This window comes from Schistocerca cancellata, chromosome 6, assembly GCF_023864275.1.
Source record: "Schistocerca cancellata isolate TAMUIC-IGC-003103 chromosome 6, iqSchCanc2.1, whole genome shotgun sequence".
NCBI classification, from domain to species: Eukaryota; Metazoa; Arthropoda; class Insecta; order Orthoptera; family Acrididae; genus Schistocerca; species Schistocerca cancellata.
The window spans coordinates 147,269,340-147,292,571 of record NC_064631.1 but is presented as its reverse complement, the minus strand read 5'-3'; the positions used below and the strand labels follow the sequence as shown (position 1 = coordinate 147,292,571).

The following is a 23,232-nucleotide window of genomic DNA, read 5'->3' as shown; positions in this document are numbered from 1 at the left end:
CAGAGTGATCTCTACGATTCTGATCTCCATGGGTTTTCACAAAGAATTCAATAAATCATTTCTTGTATCCCAGCTGGATCAAAATAGTTGCTCCAATACCAATGCTGTTTAATCAAAGTCCCTATATCATGCCATAGCCAATGATAGCTGGTGTGCACCTAGATTCACATGGGAAAATCAGCTGACCCCAGTTTGCCATGTCGGAAATGTACTGCACTTGGAGTATAGTAATAGAAATTGCTGTTTACTTCAAGAGACACACTGCTGGCATGGAATTTTAAGCTACATGGTTTACTGCTCAGATTACTTACTACTCTTATTATCACAAAAACACTTCACGGACTCTTCGGTTACCTGTTCTCTATCCTACCTGGGAGTAGTGTACCATAAGCACTAGTGTCACCAGATTCACTTTAATTTTGTTAACTGCTGCCAATAGTAAGAAGCTCCTAGAGCAGGAAGGTGTTTCCTGCAGCAGTGGCAAAAACCAGTTTGTAGACACATTTAGTTTAGTACCTTTCTTATACGCTTCTGAGAAGATTTGACTAACTGTTCACTTATGTGTTTTTAGCAATGTTACTGATTTGTTTCTAAGTTTTGTGTATTTTGTAATTTTTAGTGTCCTGTGATCTGACTTTGTAGTGTAAATTTCAGTGCTGGTTTTCAGTTTTCTTGTTCATGTTTTATGTGCACCAGAACTTTAGTAGAACAGATGTACTTTGCCTACAATACCACATTTAGGTAACTTGAACCCTTATTGTTGTCTGCTTGTACTTTCTCAATTAGTGTTATTGCTTGGTTGCCACAGTGCATTTTATCTTGATTTTTATGTAGTTTCTGTGTGACAGGGTTAGGTCCTGTGCTTACTGCTAGTGAATGGCAAACTGGTCACTGCCTGGAAACAGCTACAAGCTGTGTTGGCCATGGTTGACAGATTTCAGGTTGTCACAATACTCTGAAGTGATTTGGGGACACTTGTAGAGAAAGCTGTAGCACCTCTGGTACCACTGGAATCCACATTGTCACAGTGTCTTCTGATGCACAGCAGTGATGGATCTGCATAGCCCATGAGGAAGGCAAATGTGCAAACTGGTAATACAGTTACTGCCTAATGCCTCAGCAACAGCCAAGAATGAGGTGATGTCCTATTTTGTTAATACATTTCAACCATCAAAATAGTCTCATCTCCTACCAAGTCTCGACAAACACAGAGGAAGGGCATGCTGTCACTGAGAGCTTCAACGTTAGGTGAGTAGTAGAACCCACCAGAAAAATAGCAGACAGGTTGGGAAAGCACGTAAGTGTGCTGACAGTATGCTTGCAAGAGGTTTTGTCTAAGATCTGGAAAAGACTGCTGGTGTGTACTGATCACACTGTGTGCAAATCATAAATTGTGTGAGCACGAATGACACATGTTGTCTATGTTCTGAGGTCATCCTCATTTCATATAGATCGATTGTTGAATAGTAATGACAGAGAGCTTATTGCTAGGATAGGGCTGCTATCAATTAAAATGATAATCCCACACAAAAACTTTGAAAACCCTGGACATCTGAATCAAATTGGATTATTTTCCTGGACACACACACACACACACACACACACACACACACACACACACACACACAGAGAGAGAGAGAGAGAGAGAGAGAGAGAGAGAGAGAGAGAGAGAGAGAGAGAGAGAGTCTATAGATCATAAGTTGGCCGATGGCCACGGGGTACCATGGGGAGCAGGGACATGAGGGGGGGAATGTTTCCTTGCTTGCATTTCAATGCTGATAAAGCAAGCGGGCACATGCCTCATCCCATCAGATATTAATTAATATATTACAGTAATGAGGATCCGTGAAAGTGCATTATAGAGACGTTCATGTTCAAACATAGTACTAATTTGCAGCAAGGAATATGAATGTAAATTAAATCAGTTTTAATACAGATCAATGAGTAGAAAGCAAATGACATTTATACAGTATTCGGATGTCTGTCGAGTGGGGAGGTGTCACAATTCTCAATAAAAAAGCATGCAAAATACAGTGTTTTCCAAAATGATCTTTACAACTTTGATCAGACATATTTCGGAAGGGGGAGAGATAGAAACGTGCACTCTGCAGCATAATGTTCATACACAACTAAGGTTCTATTAGCTGCCTAATAGAGTTTAGTGTGTTAAGGACACCATATTATCTAGACCCAAATTTGGGACACATTAAAAAAATTTAAAATTGAAAAAAAAAATAATCTTAATTAAATGTGAAAATGTAAACTCTCACTTTAATTTGTTACAAAAAGTACAATAATATATATTTTGTTAGTACCTTCTAAGATGGAGTGGGAGCAAACATATAATATTTGTCAATGTCGTAAGTTTTCTTCAGCATGTCTATATTCTTCAATAGCATGTGAAAACATTCAACTCAAGTTTCATCACAATTCAGTTCAGTCACTAACATCGCTTCTGTAGTTTCTACAACAAACTGTGGGTTGTGGCAGCTCAATACACTTAGGGTTGCCATACCTAGCTGAGACCTCGTTGGGACACTCTGAGATGGTGTAGAAATTAAGTAAAAAAATTATTTAATACAATTACTTTTTACTTAGAAAACAATTACATGGAACTTGTTGCAGCAGAAGTAGTTAGTACACTATATTTTTCGGAAGATTTCACCTTTTTCAGCAAGTTCCTTTCCCTTTTGCATATTAATAACACTCCTTGCAAGTCAGCTTGCAGTTAAGCTGGCACTGTAAGATTGATTCCACAGTCCCTGGCAGCAATTGATTTCTTTCATCAGTCCTCTGGGCTGACATCAGCGAAAATATTTCCACAGTGGTGTTGTGTGATGCAATAGAAAACAAATACTCACATAATTTTAGCAGTTGTCATTTGTGTTCAAGGATTTTTGGTCTCCTTAAGAAAGTAAATTCACTTTTCTTCTACAGAGTGTTTACACTTCCATTCTTGTCACGCTTGGTTTCTAAAATGCTCTTCGCATACATATATTTCTGAAAACAAATGCTGCCTGAAATACTCACACTATTTTCAGTCAGGTATATAATAGTCTTTTCAATCATCACCCAATCCGGGATTTCAAATAGTATCACCCAATTAAATACTTGATATTTATTAAAAGAAATAGCCCATTTCTCTAAGTAATCAAATGCTATAGTATACAAAGGCACTGTCTCTTCCTCGAATTTAGAAATCAGATTAATTGTTACATGGTTAGGATTCACATTCCTCAATTTGTTCAAATTTATCTTGGTTTGCATGCCAATAAGACTGGCAGTCTTCCTTTCATTCACACTTCTGAATGCCGGTTGATATATTTCTTTATGCCATTATCGAGACACTATTCTTCTCCATGTTTTTTTATATTTTTTTCACACAGAGCCAAGTTTGACTGCATACACATGAAGTAAATTTCACTGATCAGATTACTGAAAAAAAAAAAAAAAAAAATACTTCAAATTATTTTAGGTGATCTATTTTCGGCATCAAAAAATTGCTTTAATGGAATCCTAAGATTAAGAATTCTCTCAACAGTGGGCATAAGCAACAGTGAGATACAAGAGGCTGATGACTGTCATCAACAAATAAGCAGAACTCTTCCAGCTTCCCTGTCCTTACTGTGTATACTGAACAGTAATTAAATATTTTCATGACTATTATTTTTATGTCGACAGTTAAAACTTCAGCTGCACTTTATATAGTATAGTGGAGAATATGGGCAGGGCATCCAATGCCTTCTATGTTTTTTCCTTGTTCTTTAATTCGGTGAAACACTTTTCTGATGGCCGCGTCGATGATGCCATCCAAAATTGATATTGGTATTGTCTCCACAAAACATGATTTATTTATCTAATGGCATTTGCAGTTGCCTTAAAGTGACTAGACAAAACTTTGCAATTGTCTCCGGTGTTTTGTTATTCAACGATCAAAATTCCAACATTACCTATTGGATTCTGTCAACTTCAGTAAAGTTTTGAACAACTAAAGGAATCATCTTTACAGCTTTGTGTACCTATGCCTTAAAATGAAACTTCTTGCAATTTTTTTGTGCATTTGGACATGGAGTGTGGTGCGTGGATATTTTAAACAATCGCTGTAGCTTTGGTCCTGGCTGTAGACTACTTTCCAGCGACTTTGGAGTCAGGACACATTGCGGCATTCAGTTTTACAGTACGGTCAAGACAACTGAAGGACAGATGTTGCTTGACAACATTTTAACCTTCTGTTAGCTCTGCAGCGGCAACGAGCAGTTGTTCCTGGTTACTTCTTTGATTGTGAATGTAGAAATTGGCTTTGATAGCGATACTGCCGCGAATCTATTTGTATGATTCTTCGTAGACATGTGATGCCTCACATCTGCCTCACCTCCGTCGAGTTATTTAGATCAAGCAGCTACAAATCTCACAACACTTCCTGGTCCGTACATCCTTTCTTGGCAAAAGACCACTCTTTTGCGTAATCATATGAAAAGTGACACTTTCTCTTTCCATCCTTTGGCATTTTCATAGGTTATGATAAGTTTATGAGATGGTTAACGGTCAACAATAACACTTTAGTTGTCAAAGTACTAGTCACTATACACTTTGCACCCTATATACCAGCAGTAAACACTTCAAACATTATGTTACTTGTTCGTATTACGTTTAGAGAGTTTAGTCCTCTCAGATCGCTTTCAAATGGGAACCGCGCGATACTTCCTCCTCGCGCTGTTTAAACCGTTCCTGTTCCGTAGTATTGGAGAGGTCTAGTATTTTTTCGCATGATGGCGCTATGTCTAGAAGCTGCTTGCATCATCAATACAGGATGCAATGTCATCTGTGAGACGACTTTGTGAATACAAACTTGTTGACATAAATAAAACTAACTGAGGCTGCATTTACATGCTGCTCTAACAGATGGTATTACTTCAGTATTTGAGCCAAGCTTGTAACAGCATGCTGCAAAATTGGGTCTTGTCGGGATGTTGGGGCAAGAAGGTGCATAGCGGAGACGGTCCCGATATATACAGACAGATGGCAACGCTACATACACAACTTATTTGAGAAAATACGCTATCAATAGCAGCATGCTAATACAGGTGAAATGGAAATCTAATTCAGGAAAAATCGTTACATAATTTCCGATAAATCCAGGAGAAATAGGTGTCCCAAATTACTTGGGAAAATATTCGAGGGCAGAGAGAGAAAAACCAAGACTGACACAAGGGGGGAAAGGGGGGGGGAGGGGATGATGACGACGATGACAGGGATGGCGGGAACAGATGTTAACCTTGATTATGTGCGCCATCTTTAGCACACAGGACATCAAAGTGATTTTCCAGTTCCATGTCTAGCCTAACATATTCTCATTAACTTGTGCTGTAGCACTATGACGTGAGCGTCCCGCCAAAGAAAAAAATGTAATGGAGTTCCACAGGACCAGCGTGTCAGATCTGGTCTGTACTAACCATTTCACACACTGTCAAAATTGGGGGAGTGGAGGGACCAGTAAAAAACTTGAATGAAAAAAAAATTAAAAACAGCCTTAGGTGTGTTTGAACATTATGAAGCAAACTGCACCTTTCTAACTATTCCCATTTCTGATATATACGTAATCAAAGAAATACAGATTATTTCGAACAACCTGTGTGTGTACAGGTCAGCGTCTAAGCGAGCTTGCCGCTTGGTTTTTAGTAGACTAAAACGAAGTAACCACCAAAGGGCCAGTTCTCATTTAAAGAATTTACCTAAGGTTTATTACAATCTATTTACTTCCAATCAAGGGAATTTGAGCAGACACGAAAAACGGTCCGGGTTTACCCGGACAGTTGTATAAAAATCCCTCCACTACGCCTCGGGAAGCCCTCCTCATTACCATGACCAATCCGGGGAAACCCAGACACACTGAAGACGTAGTTGGTGGTGCAAAACTGAACTTGATGGTTCCCTTAAGGATATATGAGGAAGAAAGCAACCTTGCCTCATTTTAGACACAGTTTGCATTCTGTTTTATAGAAAATGTGTGGTCATGTCCAAAAATTAAAAATAATTTTAATCTAGCCTGTAACCAATTATTCAACCATTTATTTGTGTGAAAGGTAAATAATTTGTACATAAAACTACATCACCGGCTACATATGTACAATTAACATCCACGCACACAATGCTGTTTATATTTCAAAATCTGCGGAGTATAAATAATCCATTAGCGGTGTAGCCGAGCTCACACCACTCTAGCACCCTGGGAGCGACAACTGGACTCATCAGAATGCAGGTGCATTCAATTCTTAGCAGAAACAACAGATCATTCTGGTGCTGTTAACTCATTATTGTTAACTGCACTCTGTTATCGCTTGCCGTCAGTAATAGTCGTTCTGATATCTGCAGTAACTTTTAGTTCAGCCCTTCGTCGTATTTATTAATAGTGTGTTCGCGTTTGGCAGCAGATAATTCAGAGGGTGTGGCATTAAATGAAAATATTAAGATATTAGGGTATGCAAATGATCTAAACATCATTAGCGATAGGAAAGAATCTGTAACAGCAACTGTGAATGCATTAATCAAGGCTAGTGAAGATGTAGGTCTAAGGATAAGTGAAGACAAAACTAAATACCTGGTTACTACTAGAATGCCAACAGCAGTAGATCAGGAAATGTTAAGAGTTGGAGACATGCAGTTTGAAAAAGTGAACACATTTAAGTATCTAGGCGTGGACATCACTTCGAGAAATGAGATTGAATCCGAACTGAAGAAGAGATTACGGGCAGGAAATGCGTGCTACTTCTCACTTGAATAGATTACTTTCATCACAGATATTGTGTAGGAATTTAAAGATGAGAATATACAAAACTATTATACTACCAGTTATGCTGTATGGGTGTGAGACTTGGTCTCTCACTGTGCAAAATGAAAAGCCGTTTCGAGTATTTGAAAACAAAATTTTGAGGAAAATTTTTGGAGCAAAGAGGGATGACATTAGCGGAGAGTGGCGAAAACTGCATAATGAAGAAGTTCACGAACTCTATTCAAGCCCTGACATAATAAGTATTATTAAATCACGTAGGCTGCAATGGGCAGGTCACGTAGCTCGAATGGGTGAGGGCAGGGCAGCGCGCAGATTACTGGTAGGGCACTTAGAGGGGAAAACGTCCTGTGGGGAGACCAAGGCGTAGATGGGAGGCCAATGTGAAGGCTGATTTGAGGAGCCTAGGTATTGAAGGTGAATGGAAGGAAATAGCCCAAGACAGGGACAGATGGCGAAAATACATTGCTGCCGCTCGCGCGTTGTACTGCGTGAGCTTTGTGTTTGCCGTCTGGAACAAAATGCCAAAATGCTCAGATGGGTGGTTTTTTTTACACAAAAACTAAAAAAGATGTTGTGGTCTGCACGATCTGTGAAAAGGAAAAATGTTTTCACGGTTCATCCGTAATCTAATGGACCACTAGGAAGCACCATCAGTTCTCAAACATTCTGTCTCTTGATAATTCATCAGAAGATGGAATTGGCAGTCAGCTCGCCCCATTCATTGCTGGCGCATGTCTACCTCTACCGTCTATACGATGTGAGGCTAGAAGTGGCAAAAAATAACTTGACCAACAAAAATAACCGGTTACTGAGAAGTAGCAGTTACTATAATAATCGCTCATCTGATCCTAGCAATTATTCTAACAAGGGAACATCCCCATCGCACCCCCCTCAGATTTAGTTATAAGCTGGCACAGTGGATAGGCCTTGAAAAACTGAACACAGATCGATCGAGAAAACAGGAAGAAGTTGTGTGGAACTATGAAATAATAAGCAAAATATACAAACTGAGTAGTCCATGCGAAAGATAGGCAACATCAAGGAGAGTGTGAGTTCAAGAGCGCCGTGGTCCCATGGTTAGCGTGAGCAGTTGCGGAACGAGAGGTCATTGGTTCAAGTCTTCCCTCGAGTGAAAAGTTTACTCTCTTTATTTTCGCAAAGTTATGATCTATCCGTTTGTTCATTGACCTCTCTGTTCACTGTAATAAGTTTAGAGTCTGTGTTTTGCGACCACACCGCAAAACCGTGCGATTAGTAGACGAAAGGATGTGCCTCTCCAATGGGAACCGAAAACATTTGATCGCAAGGTCATAGGTCAACCGATTCCTCCACAGGAAAACACGTCTGATATATTCTATACGACACTGGTGACGGCATGTGCGTCACATGACAGGAATATGTTGTCGACCCACCTAACTTGTACACTTGGCGAATGGGTAAAAAGATTCATCTACCTTGCCTGATTTAGGTTTTCTTGTAGATGTGATAATCACTCCCAAAAAAGTGATGAAAACATAAGTGTTTGTCACATAAACTGAAAAAAAAAAATTAAACTTTTCACTCGAGGGAAGACTTGAACCAAGGACCTCTCGTTCCGCAGTTGCTCACGCTAACCACGGGACCACGGCGCCCCTGCGCTCATAGTGTCGTTGATGTTGCCTATCTTTTGCATCAACTACTCAGTTTGTATACTTTGTTTAGTTTTTCATAGTTCCACACAACTTCTTCCTGTTTTCTCGATCGATCTGTGTTCAGTTTTTCAAGGCCTATCCACTGTGCCAACTTATAACTAAATCTGAGGGGGGTGCGAAGGGGATGTTCCCTTGTAAGAACTGCCAATAGTGCGTTTACCGAAGTGCGCACTATGTTTTCGCATCGCCTCAGACCGCGGATAAATGAACAGAGCTGAAGGACTTACCAAGTATTCTATAGCTCATGCAAATAGCTGACGAACTGTGCGCCATCTGCTTCTCAAACTGCGTATTTTGTTTTCATGCTACCTTACAACGCAGAGTGACCACTAGAATTCGTGCGACCATGGAAAGTGTAAGTTATTTTTCCGAGGCAGTTATCACTGTCGAGCGAGCGTGATCTATGGAAATAGTCGTCAGTGGATGAGCGTACCTGTAAGTTATTTTTCTGTGGCAGTTACTTCTCGGCCAAAATCCTTTTTCTCTGGAAGTTCGGGGCTACTACAGGTAACCTGGCAGTTGACAATCCTGTCCCGGATTCCAGTAGGTCGTAGCAGACGATATTTCCGGAGAGGGCGGATACTGGAGTTACGGTGCGTCGACACGATGCCTTTTTCGTGTTCATGCATGCGCATTTGTACCCGCGTAATTTCCTGGAAATGGTGGCCGTACATAAAGCGAACTGCTATCCACCTTCGCCAGGAATCTTTGCGCTTTTTAGCAGACGACGGGCAACTGGGGTCCATACTTGTATGTGTGTCGAGGTTATGCCATACAGCGATTAATGTTCAATAATGTCTGTTCACTGCGACGAAAGCAAGCTTAAGATGTTTATAGACGATTGCGGACTAAGAAAAAAAAGTCGTGTTTAAAGCCGCTTCTGAACATTATTTCAATAAAAATTCGAGATGTGTTGCCCTGAGCGTCACTTATTTGATAAAAAGTTCCCGATCGTATTTCTGTAAACAATCAGATATCGTAAATTTCGAAATAGGAAACTGAGATGAGAAGAATAACCTAAAAATTTATGAAAAGTGTATATGAAAACCGTGGACGAATATTCATGCTACAGCGACTTACAAGCACAACAACTGAGGAGAATGACATGTGAACAAAAGAAGTGATGGAGTATGTGTAGCTCTCAAACAAACTACTAAAAACAGAAATGAAGTACACTGACGATGCAAAAAAAACGAGACTGAAAAACACGATCACCGTTCTAGTGGATTTCTGCGTCTATGAAATTCCCAAATTCGTCACGTCCGAGGACGCTAATCTACACATATTTCATGATTAAGTACAAATGACGCATTGAAAGCAAATTCACAATTACTTAACGACTAAGAACCTCCCTTAAGTATTTCTCAGTTTCAGGAACAATCACTTTTATTTTTATTTATTCATTCATTCGTGTTCCACTGATTAAGTATGCATGGGAACTGCATGGATGTGAACTAGTCAGAATTATAAATGAGAGCAGTACACAAACAAAATATGCTAATAATTACAAGCTTAGGCATTTCCTACAGTGAAAAACAATCAAATAATAGATTACAATTATCCCACATACAAGTTAAAAATTTAATAGAGCTGAAATGGTCTGTTTTGAAAGGAGGAATAAAAATTCAAACTAGAATGTAAGTCGCCAGTTAGTAGCTAACAAAATTTTACTGCCAGCCTTATTGCTGCAGTTTCCCAAGCAGAAAATCTAAAATGTCGTCGTGACCTCCACCTGAAATTCGCATACAAAACGTTGTCACCGCTTTGAGTTTCTAGTACCCATGTTTTTTTAAAAGCTTCTTTACCTACAGTAGCTTTTGCGTTTAGTTTTTTCTGTCGTCTTTTCATCACAATAAACGTAAAGCAAGCTCACGAGCAATAAAGGAGATTCATAGCAGACTGCTTGCGCAATGACGATACGGGAACGCCCATGCGTTCTTTCCACCAATTTTTGTGCTTGCCCTTTTATTCAGTGCGTCTGCGCACGAGGAAAGAGGCATCATTTGAACATACGTAACTTTAACCCTCGGAAGGGTGCATCAGTCTGAGATACCACAGCTGACGTTAGGGGTTTCGAACGGCTGCTGGGCAAAAACTCGTTGTCAGCGCATCGTCGTTTCCCAGTCAGTAGATTTTTTTGTTACATTCTCATCCCGTTTAAACTGGGCTCCCAAAACAGGATCTCCTAAACAAATTTCCCAATTCCCTATCTGGGCAGTCACGTGAACACTTGCAAAATCGATTCCGGAAATCCGCTTCTGGTTGCCGGTTTACCAACTCCACGATCGATTTTCGCTCCCATGTAAACTCAGCAGGTTTTGGAACGTGCTTGGGCTGCCAGGTTTCGTCTTCTTTTTAAAAAAAATTCGGTTAATATGGACGGAGTGGCTTGTTGTACAGTGAAGGATAAGTAGAAATATTAGACTGAAACTGTTTACACCTAGTCGAACTGAAGAGAAATAGCGATTGTGCTTACTAATTCATAAACTGTATTATCTGTTTTCAGGCGCCATATTTAACTGGGCTGACAAATCCGCTTAACATGTAAACACGACAGCGAAAAACGGTTTCCGAAATTTGTCTTCAGGAAGATGTGTCACATGTCAACGTAGTGTCGGTCTGTGAGACCGTGTTCCTAAAATGCGCTTTCTCTTCCCGGCCTGACAGCCCTGGTGATGATGATGTTTGGTTTGTGGGGCGCTCAACTGCGCGGTTATCAGCGCCCGTGCAAATTCCAAAGCTTTTCTCAACCCAATCTCGCCACTTTCATGAATGATGATGAAATGATGAGGACAACACAAACACCCAGTCATCTCGAGGCAGGTGAAAATCCCTGACCCCGAACCCGGGACCCCGTGCTCGGGAAGCGAGAACGCAACCGCGAGACCACGAGCTGCGGACATGACAGTCCTGGTGTCACGTATTTGTTGGTATGTCTGACCGATGTTCCACTCTCCTACGAGCTCTTTTTTCTTTATCAGAACATTTGATCAATTTGATTGCAAGTTTTGCTACCATACTACGTTTGATATTTTTGTATTCACAGATGATCGAAAAACATGTTACAACTCGCGTTTTACGTTTAAATTTTAATTATTCAGTTTGTCATACCTTTGGCAAACTAGTTAGGTAATAGAAATATCCTAATTAGAAATTCTCTAAAAGAAACTTTTCCTGTTTTTCTTACAGATTCACAATGAAAGGCTCCAAATATGTTTCAATGCGGTCGAAAATAATTGTAGCTCTCGCACTTTCTCAAAATTACCTTGAAGAATCCGACTCGGAATAGAATTCAGATGAGTCAAATTCCGGATGAGGACCTTAGTATCCTACACCCTAGTAATAAAACAGATACTAACAGTGACTCTCCAGATGACGATTTCCGTGATGATGAAACTTTTGAGAAATTATTCAAGTATAAAATAGCTAATTTCACGAAGAAACCTGAAAGCAATCACAGCCTGACATGTTTTAGGTTCTAGCTCATCTAAGCGTTTGGACGATGACAATCAAGATGATAGTGTCTTCCAGTTTCTCACTACGGAAGAAACAAATTTTTCACATGGTCATCAGTTCCCATACGTGATGCGAACAGCAGCATTCAAACAACCTAAAAGTAGAGAGTGTACATAAAGTCTGGGAACACTTTCAATTATTTATTGCACAAGAATCAAACATTGTACAGATATCTATATACATATGTCGTTTTGAAGAGAAACCCTGAAAGTTTTTTTTCATGTATACCGCCATAGCGTAGTAGACCTCTGTCAGTGGATATTCCTACTTAGACATGTTGCAGCAATGGCTGATGCCTCAAATGAAATAGGACTCTTAGTTCATCTTTCAGCAGGATGGTGTTCCACCAACGCAACCTAGAAACCTGTTTCTAGGTGGCGTTGGTTCCACCCCATTTTCATCGTAGAGTTAGTGGGTACCTGAACACGGAGCTGCCACATCGATGGATCGTCCGTGCTACATAAGGGGACAGCTGTTTCATGAAATGGCCTCCCCGATCACCAGATCTCACTACGTGTGACTTTTTTCGGTGGAGACACATTAAAGATCTGATGTATGTACCGCCTCTAGCACATGATGTAGCAGAGCTGCAGGAGAGAAAACTGGAAGCGACTGCCACAGTCGACGATGCCATGCTGGGATTTACCGTATTGACGTCTGCCAAGTCACTCATGGTTTGCATATAGAATGTTCGGAAAAAATGCAATATGTATTTCTTCAAAATGTAATATGTATGACATCTGTACCATGTTTAGTTCTTGTGCACTGAATGTGTTCCCGGACTTTATGTACACACTGTATGGCTATCCAAGATATAAGGTTCTATCATGGTAGGAAAAAAACCAGTGCCAGGAGAAGTGTGCTGCCTTTTCTTTACGACAACATGACAGACGACTTTAAAACATACCAACGAAAATTTGGCGAAATTGGGTTCTGCTAATGAACTACAAGAAGGCATAGCTCACAAAGACACCACTGTAAAGGAAGTGAACGCTGTAGAGCACTTGACCACGAAAGCAAAGGTCCAAAGTTCGAGTCTCGGTGCAGCGCACAGGTTTATTCTGCTAGGAAGTTTTATATCAGTGCACATTCTACCGCATAGTCAAAATTTCATTCAATGAACAATGTTACTGAAGTCGCAGTTCTTTGCAGTATATTCAAATCTTCAAGGGAGCTTATGACCTCATTCTTTTCCACTCCGGTCTTGGGGGCCAATTATTTACACATCAATTCTGGCAGATAAGACAGGAATATTGCTTACAGCATTTCGATTCGATGAATCGGGCAGGAGGAAACAGAGGGAGAAATATGATCCAGCTGCTGCCAATATGGACATACTTGACAAGGTACAGCGAAAGGCAAAAGTCCCGAGTTTGAGACTCCCGGCACACAGTTTTAATCTGGCAGGAAGTTTCATATCAGTGCACACTCCGCTGCAGAGTGATTCTGGATACTTGACAAGTTTATTGGGAACTGCCAGCAAATTTATAGCCCTGGAACACATGTGACAAAGCTGCCACACATGAAATTAAAGTAGTGGGCCTGGCAGGTGTACTTGATGCACATATTTAGAATGCCTACACCTACTTTGGTGAAGGCTGTGACGGGGGCCACATTTTCTGTAACAGAAAAAGTTCAGCATTCCCACTGAATCTGTACTCCGTCTACCCAAAGAGCTGCACGGCGCAAACTTCACAACTTCCTTTAAATGCTCAGAAATGTAAAACTGTGATTCACAAAATGCACAAAAGTAGTCGGTTGTGCTACAATTACAATATCAAGTATTCACAATTAGAATCACACAACTCATACAAATACCTGAGTGAAATGACATTTTTAGATTCTCATATTGAGTTTTTTTAATATAGTAATGTTAATGTGTTATCACAAAAAGAAATCTCTGATTTTCTTGCAGCTTTTTTAAGTACCAGTAGTTTCTGAAGTGGTTTTCCTCCTTCATACATTTAACACTTTCATGACTGATTTCATTTAACTTATTCTTGAAACTCACTGCTGAATGTTTGGGTTCTGGCCTGAAGGAATTTCTCATGGAAGACATACATTGGGTTGTTTGCCCTTACTGTTTGTTTTTGAAAAACAGTAAGATGTAAGTCCCACTGGACTTCAATTGGGCTTTTACAGTATATTCTGAAAATTTACATTACCTAATGAACAATACATATGGTTGATCAGCAATATTTCACTTGTCTGGCAGAATATTGTCAAGCACCCACTTATGTCCTGAGCTGCTTACCAGTTGAGTGCCTTTCCTCTTGATTATATCATCACAGTATTAGTGTTGAGTGTAGCCTTGTATGAAAGTAAGACATGGACAATAAGCAGTTCTGACAAGAAGAGGACAGAAGACTTTGAAATGTGGTACAATAGAAGAAAGTTGAACATTAGATGGGTAGATCGGATTACAAACAAAACTGAGGATAAAAAAACAGAAAAGAAAAGAAAGGCACAACTAGAGCAAGAGAAGGGATCACTTGATAGCATGTGAGGTGAAAAGAAACTGTCAATTTCATGATGGAACAAATGTGTGTGTGTGTGTGGGGGGGGGGGGGGGGGGGGGGTAAAAACTGTAGAGGGACATGCAAGACCTGAATACCAAATGCATGCTCAAATAGAAGTAGGTTGTTATACTAATGCACAGATGAAGAGCTAGCATGCTAGCATGGAAAGCTCCATCCAAGTAGTCTTCGGATTGAAAACTTTACTAACAAATAACAACATCTTCAAAGTGATACTACGTGTCCAGGCAAGCTGAGCAACTTCTCAAGTTGTTAATCTTAGGCCTACTGTTTTAGTTGCTGAATCTGAAATGCTGACACAGTTCTACAGGAGATCTTCAGCCTGACTGGATGCCCTGTTTGGTAGTCTTACGACCAAAAGTTTATCCGCTATCTCCTCTTCTTATACATGTTCACTCACAGAAAGAAAGGAAATATTTTAGTAATTTTCTCATCCTTCTAGCAATTTATTTCTGTCAGAAAATCTACTTCTTACAGATAAATTGTTGGTCTATCAGAAATAGAAAAGGTACCACAATATTTTTGCTGAAGTGAACTGACACCTGTCATACAGTCAAATAAGAAATGTAATTTGGCAATGCAAGACAGTACCGTGAGATCATCATAAAACAAACACACTTTGACAGTCCACTGGTACTGACTGCCCACCACGTCATCTTCAACCCTTAGGCATCACCAGATGCGGATACGACCGGCCGCCATGTCATCCTCAACCTTTAGGCATCACCAGATGCTGATACAGAGAGGCATGTGGTCAGCATACTGCTCTCCTGGCCATTGTCAGTTTTTGGACCAGTGCTGCTACTCCCTAATTGGCCTTGCAAGGGCTGAAGTGCACCCTGCTTGCCAACAGCACTCGGCAGACCCAGACAGTGACCCATCCATGTACCAGCCAACCCCGACAGCACTTAACTTCGGCGATCCGAGGGGAACCGACGTTACCTCTGTGGCAATGCCACTGGCTGTCAGATAATCACGAATAAATAAAATTAAAAAAAGTTAAGCATATATGCAAGAAATAATTGTTTTGGTTATTGTGGTCTTCAGTCTGAACAGTGGTTTGATGTAGCTATGCACGGTACTCTATCCTGCGTGAAAAGCCTCTTCATCCCTGAATAAATATTGCAACAACCTACATTCATCCCCCCTCCCCCCCCAATGGTATCCTTACGTTGTCATGGTCGTGGGGCTTGTGTGGTCAAATGATCCTGAGAACTATGCCTGCAGTAGCTTAGCTACCGGTAGGGCCTCCAGAGTTGGACAGGTTGAAGGTGATGATCCAGACTTACCTTGGTCCTCCAGACTGGGAGTTGGGCGTGGGTCTAACAACCCCACCTCATAAAACCAGTCATGTTACGAAAGCTAGAGAGAAGCCTCTGACACAGAACAGACACCCAATACAATGGACTAAGCATAGAAAAGGGCTATGATTCGAAATATGGAATGTACAGTCCCTGTACAAACCTGGGGCAGCAATAACTTTAGTTCGAGAATTGGAAAAGCAGAACACGTCAGTGGTTGCCCTGCAGGAAGTTCGATGGGAAGGTACCGGGACACTAAACGAAGAAAATTACATAATATTCTACGGGGAAGAAGTCAAGCACAGTTTTGGAACTGGTTTCTGCGTTAACAAAGACATTGTGCCTATGGTAAAGAATTTTACTGCAGTGAACCCAAGAATCTCAGTTCTAACTTTATCAGTGAAAGCCTACCAACTTATCTTTGTGAACTGTCATGCACCAACAGAAGAAAGTGAAGATCAAGTAAAGGATATATGCTATGCTGGGCTGGAGGATGTTATGGATTCCATCCCTAAAAACAACTGCAGAATTCTCATTGATGATTTTAATGCCAAGACTGGAAAGGAGACAAGCTTTACACCCACAATAGGCCTTCATAGTCTGTATGAAAATAGCAACGACAATGGACTAAACCTAATTATCTTTGCTACGTCCAAGGGCATGTTTTACAGTAGCACTAACTTTCCAGATAGACAGGTGCACAAAGGAACATGGGTATACCCAGATGGAGAAACAGTCAACCAAATAGACCACATAGCAATCAACACAGAAGCCAGTAATTGGATTATGGATGTCAGAAATTCTCAGGGGGCTGAGTGTGGTTCGGACCATTTCTTGGTTAAAAGTCAACTCAGAGTCACCCTGAAACCAAACCAAAGAAGTAAACTAAAGAAAGTGGCATGGTTAGAAGTAGAAAAAGTAGCACAGGAAGAAACCAGAAATGAACTTCAAGTTGAGATTAGGAATCGTTTTAACAGTACTGCCAGAAACAGAGGACTCAGGTGTAAATCAGCAAAGGGAAGAAATTAGAAATGTGGTTACAAAGGCTGCAGGAGCAGTCACTGGAAAAACAGTGGCAAGGTAGAAGAAATGGTTCAATGAGGTCTGTGAACAGGGGGTCAACAGGAGAAAAGAAGCCTGTGACAAGTGGTTACAGTCAGCAACTGATCAGAGCAGTAAGGCAGAATCTGACAGTCCGAAGAAAAACACAAGCCGCTTTGCTGAGAGAAAAGAGGAAGTCTGTGAGCGGGGCTATTACAGAAGCAGAAGAAGACTTCCAGGGAAGTAGGACGAGGAACATGTACAGCAAGGTCAATTATCTGAGGAAAACCTATAAACCCACAGAGAAATTCATAAAAAATGCCAAAGGAGAGATGCTAAAAATGAATATCAAATTGCAAAGAGATGGGAAGAATATGTCAGTGACTTGTTAAATTGTGAAGACCCAATGACACTCTTTAACTTCCCCCTACCACAGACAACACACCCTGTTAATACCTACCGCCAACTGTAGAAGAGATCAGGAAGCAGATAAAACGACTTGAAAAGGACAGAAGCCCAGGAGAAGATGGCATCCATGCTGAAATAATTCAGGAATGGGGTGAATACCTTGTCACAAGGATTCACAAATTAATAGAGACCATTTGGAACACTGAAAACTTTCCAGAAGACAAAGAATGCACTAATCTGTCCCATTCACAAGAAGAGTGACCGAATGGCATGTGAAAACTAACATGGTATCGATCTGCTCAATATTTGTTATAAAAAAATTCAAACTGTCTCCTAGATTGAACCCAACAATTGGCACACACCATTATTGGAGAATATCATGGAGGATTTCGATATGGGAGATCTACTAGCGACCAAATCTTTGTCCTACGCCAGATCGTAGAAAAAAGGTGGGTGTTTGTCCAAGAACTACACATGCTGTCTATTTACTTCAGAAAAGCATACGACTGCATTCATCGGGAAAGTATGCAGAGGTGTCTGGAAGAGTTTGGTTTTGCCAAGAAACTGGGAAGCCTCACAAAGACCTGCCTGGTGTATACTACAGCAAAGGAAAAAATTGGAAATAAGGTGACTGAAGCATTCAAAATAAAAACTGAGCTATGGGAGGGTGATGAACTATCACCTGTTCTTTTCAGTCTCGCATCAGACAAGATAATGCGAGAGATGTCATCTAATGAACTCAGAGGAGTCCAGACCGGAGATGTGAACATCAAGTACCTTGGATATGCCAATGATATAGTGCTACTATCTGGGTCACAAGAAGAATTATGGGAAATGGCTGACATTCTGGAAACAACAGCAAGGAAAATTGGACTTCAAACCAATTGTGACAAGACTGAATACATGGTTCTACACCGTTGACATAAAGAAACTCAAGAACCACTTCCACCCTTACATACAACTGAAACTTTGTGTCGTCAAGTCAGGGAGTTCAAATATCTAGGCGCAGTATTTAGAGATGAACTATCCAGTAAACTGGAAATACAGGCAAGCCTACAGGCCTTAATGCTTTCCTCAAAACCAGAAGTTTGTCAAGACATTTCAAAATAAACATCTACAAAACACTCCTACAGCCAGTAGTATTATATGGATGAGCCACCTGGAGTACAACCAAGCAGGATCTGAACAGACTGATGATATTTGGAAGGAAAGTCCTTCGGAAGATTTTTGGACCATTTTATGATAAGAAGAGTGAAAAACGGAGGATTTGTCACAATACAGAGTTGTATGATATTTACAAAGAGCCAAACACCATGGCTATAATGAAGACATGATGACTCCAGTGGGCAGGGCATGTTGCTCGAATGCAGGACAATGGATGGCCGAAAACTGTACTCAACACCAAGCCAACCACCAGAAGGCATAGTTTGTACACCTATATGATAACAACGTACTAAAAAAACTTCAACATTGACATTTGACTGTGAACAAAGGTATGAATTTTTGAAAATGAGATAATTCACATTACTCTACAACTGATATTATGGCTGTTGCCTATTCATGTGTGATATTGGTGGGATATAATCAATTATTACTGAAGTAAGGTACTGAATTATATACAAAAAGTGAAACCTCTCTGAAATTTACATTTATATTATTTTGACATAGGCTACTTAAAATAAATATCTTCAATTAATGCTCTTTGAGATGCAACTGTTCCTAAACCTGGTGGTGAATGTTAAGAACACTTATTTCTCCAGACAGCTTCTGTGATATAGAATAAGACCTCCCAGTTGCTGGGGTAAGTGCAAGTGCTGAAAGTCTCCTTAAAACATTTTTCATTGGTATCCAAATTCATGGTGTGGGTTCCTGTAGTCATGTCCTAGTTCATGAACCACAGGCAACGTATGAGTGGCCAAGTAAGTGGTCCCGACAGTCGGGATACCAGTTACTTTGGAATAAGGCTGGGCATCTCGGACATATTCTGAGTCTTGGTCATCTTTGTGCTCATACGGCAAAGACTACCAAATCCACCGGTTAGTCCCTCAGCCATTAGGGGTAAAACCCAATGGGACTCGGGGCAAGTAAGGCTAGCAACCTGCTTCCCTGGTACTTTAAGTATGATGCTGGCAACAATCAGAGCAAAATGCCTCGGACCTTTGGGGGTGACGGAGTCCCACCTCTAACTGACAAACCAGGGACTCCTAAGATACGACTTGGCAAACAAATGGTAATGAGATGGGGATCTATTAATATCAATGGGAGCTACTCTGGGAAGAAGGTAGAGCTGGCAGAGGCTGCAAGTAAGATGGGGCTGGACGTTTTAGCTGTTAGTGACATTCGCTTAAGGGGTGAGAAAGAAGAGGAAGTGGGAGAATACAAGGTCTACCTGTCAGGAGTCAAAGCAGGAATAGCACAATGGGGTGTAGGGCTTTACATCAGGAAAGAAATGGAACCCAGCGTAGTTGCAATAAGGTATGTAAACGAACGACTGATGTGGATAGATTTGACAGTGTCTAGCAAGAAAATTAGGATTGTGTCAGTATATTCGCATTGTGAAGGGACAGATCAAGATAAGATGGATAGTTTTTATGAGGCACTCAGTGATGTAGTTGTTAGACTAAAGGACAAGGACAGTGTTCTGCTCATGGGTGATTTTAACGCCAGGATTGGAAATCGAACAGAAGGGTATGAAAAGGTTATGGGTAAATTTGGGGAGGATATGGAGGTCAACAGGAACAGGAAACAACTCTTGGATTTCTGTGCCAGTATGGGCTTAGTAATCACAAACCCCTTTTTTTAAACATATGAACATTCACCGGTATACTTGGGAAGGCAGGGGAACCAGATCTGTCATTGACTATATACAGGGTGTTTCAAAAATGACCGGTATATTTGAAATGGCAATAAAAACTAAACAAGCAGCGATAGAAATACACCGTTTGTTGCAATATGCTTGGGACAACAGTACATTTTCAGGCAGACAAACTTTCGAAATTACAGTAGTTACAATTTTCAACAACAGATGGCACTGCGGTCTGGGAAACTCTCTAGTATGATATTTTCCACATATCCACCATGCGTAGCAATAATATGGCGTAGTCTCTGAATGAAATTACCCGAAACCTTTGACAATGTGTCTGGCGGAATGGCTTCACATGCAGATGAGATGTACTGCTTCAGCTGTTCAATTGTTTCTGGATTCTGGCGGTACACCTGGTCTTTCAAGTGTCCCCACAGAAAGAAGTCACAGGGGTTCATGTCTGGCGAATAGGGAGGCCAATCCACGCCGCCTCCTGTATGTTTCGGATAGCCCAAAGCACTCACACGATCATCGAAATATTCATTCAGGAAATTAAAGACGTCGGCCGTGCGATGTGGCCAGGCACCATCTTGCATAAACCACGAGGTGTTCGCAGTGTCGTCTAAGGCAGTTTGTACCGCCACAAATTCACGAAGAATGTCCAGATAGCGTGATGCAGTAATCGTTTCGGATCTGAAAAATGGGCCAATGATTCCTTTGGAAGAAATGGCGGCCCAGACCAGTACTTTTTGAGGATGCAGGGACGATGGGACTGCAACATGGGGCTTTTCGGTTCCCCATATGTGCCAGTTCTGTTTATTGACGAAGCCGTCCAGGTAAAAATAAGCTTCGTCAGTAAACCAAATGCTGCCCACATGCATATCGCCGTCATCAATCCTGTGCACTATATCGTTAGCGAATGTCTCTCGTGCAGCAATGGTAGCGGCGCTGAGGGGTTGCCGCGTTTGAATTTTGTATGGATACAGGTGTAAACTCTGGCGCATGAGACGATACGTGGACGTTGGCGTCATTTGGACCGCAGCTGCAACACGGCGAACGGAAACCCGAGGCCGCTGTTGGATCACCTGCTGCACTAGCTGCGCGTTGCCCTCTGTGGTTGCCGTACGCGGTCGACCTACCTTTCCAGCATGTTCATCCGTCACGTTCCCAGTCCTTTGAAATTTTTCAAACAGATCCTTTATTGTATCGCTTTTCGGTCCTTTGGTTACATTAAACCTCCGTTGAAAACTTCGTCTTGTTGCAACAACACTGTGTTCTAGGTGGTGGAATTCCAACACCAGAAAAATCCTCTGTTCTAAGGAATAAACCATGTTGTCTACAGCACACTTGCACGTTGTGAACAGCACACGCTTACAGCACAAAGACGACGTACAGAATGGCGCACCCACAGACTGCGTTGTCTTCTATATCTTTCACATCACTTGCAGCGCCATCTGTTGTTGAAAATTGTAACTACTGTAATTTCGAAAGTTTGTCCGCCTGAAAATGTACTGTTGTCCCAAGCATATTGCAACAAACGGTGTATTTCTATCGCTGCTCGTTTAGTTTTTATTGTCGTTTCAAATATACCGGTCATTTTTGAAACACCCTGTAATAACACATCAGGAATTCAGGAAGGCTGTGAGGGACACACGTGTATTCAGGGGATTCTTTGATGACACTGATCACTATTTAATCTGCAGTGAAACTGGGATTGTGAGGCCGAAGTGCAGGAGGTCAGGTCCATATGTAGGAGGATAAGAGTGGAGAAGCTTCTGGATAAGGAAATCAGGCACAAGTACATAACAGCGATCTCAGAAAGGTACCAGTTAGTTGAAAGTAGTCAATTACAGTCATTGGAAAAGGAATGGACAAGGTACAGGGACACAGTACTAGAAGTGGCTAAATAATGTCTTGGAACAGTAGTGTGTAAAAGTAGGATGAAGCAAACAGCTTGGTGGAATGATACAGTCAAGGGAGCCTGTAAAAGGAAAAAGAAGGCGTATCAAAAATGGCTACATACTAGAACCCAGGTAGACAGAGAAAGTTATGTTGAAGAAAGAAACAAAGCCAAACAGATAATTGCAGCATCCAAGAAGAAATCGTGGGAAGACTTTGGAAACAGGTTGGAGACTATGGGTCAAGCTGCTGGAAAATGATTCTGGAGTGTAATTAGCAGTCTTCGAAAGGGAGGTAAGAAGGAAATGACAAGTATTTTGGACAGGTCAGGAAAACTGCTGGTGAATCCTGTGGATGCCTTGGGCAGATCGAGGGAATATTTTGAAGAGTTGCTCAATGTAGGTGAAAATGCGATCAGTAATGTTTCAGATTTCGAGGTAGAATGGGATAGGAATGATGATGGAAATAGGATCACATTTGAGGAAGTGGAAAAAATGGTCAATAGATTGCAGTGCAATAAAGCGGCTGGGGTGGATGAAATTAAGTCGGAACTCATCAAATACAGTGGAATGTCAGGTCTTAAATGGCTACACAGGATAACTGAAATGGCCTGGGAGTCGGGACAGGTTCCATCAGACTGGACAAAAGCAGTAATCACACCAATCTTTAAACATGGAAACAGAAAAGATTGTAACAACTACAGAGGTATCTCTTTAATCAGCGTTGTGGGTAAAATCTTCTCAGGTACTGTTGAAAGGAAAGTGCGAGTATTAGTTGAGGACCAATTGGATGAAAATCAGTGTGGATTTAGGCCTCTTAGAGGTTGTCAGGACCAGATCTTTAGCTTACGGCAAATAATGGAGAAGTGTTATGAGTGGAACAGGGAATTGTATCTATGCTTTATAGATCTAGAAAAGGCATATGACCAGGCTCCTAGGAGGAAGTTATTGTCTGTTCTACAAGATTATGGAATAGGAGGCAAACTTTTGCAAGCAATTAAAGGTCTTTACATGGATAGTCAGGCAACAGTTAGAGTTAACGGTAAATTGAGTTCATGGTTCTGAGTAGTTTCAGGGGTAAGACAAGTCTGTCTCCACTGTTGTTCATATTATTTATGGATCATATGTTGAAAACAATAGACTGGCTGGGTGAGATTAAGATATGTGAACACAGAATAAGCAGTCTTGCATATGCTGATGACTTAGTTGTGATGGCAGATTCGATTGAAAGTTAGCAAAGTAATATT

The 23,232-nt window shown here is 41.0% G+C and overlaps 1 protein-coding gene across 2 annotated transcripts in view; it reads right to left on the bottom strand.

Annotated features, from left to right (window-relative positions):
• LOC126191107 (uncharacterized) overlaps window positions 1-23,232 on the bottom strand; it is an 81,876-nt gene that overhangs the window by 50,850 nt on the left and 7,794 nt on the right. The gene's annotated exons all lie outside the window — the stretch shown is intronic.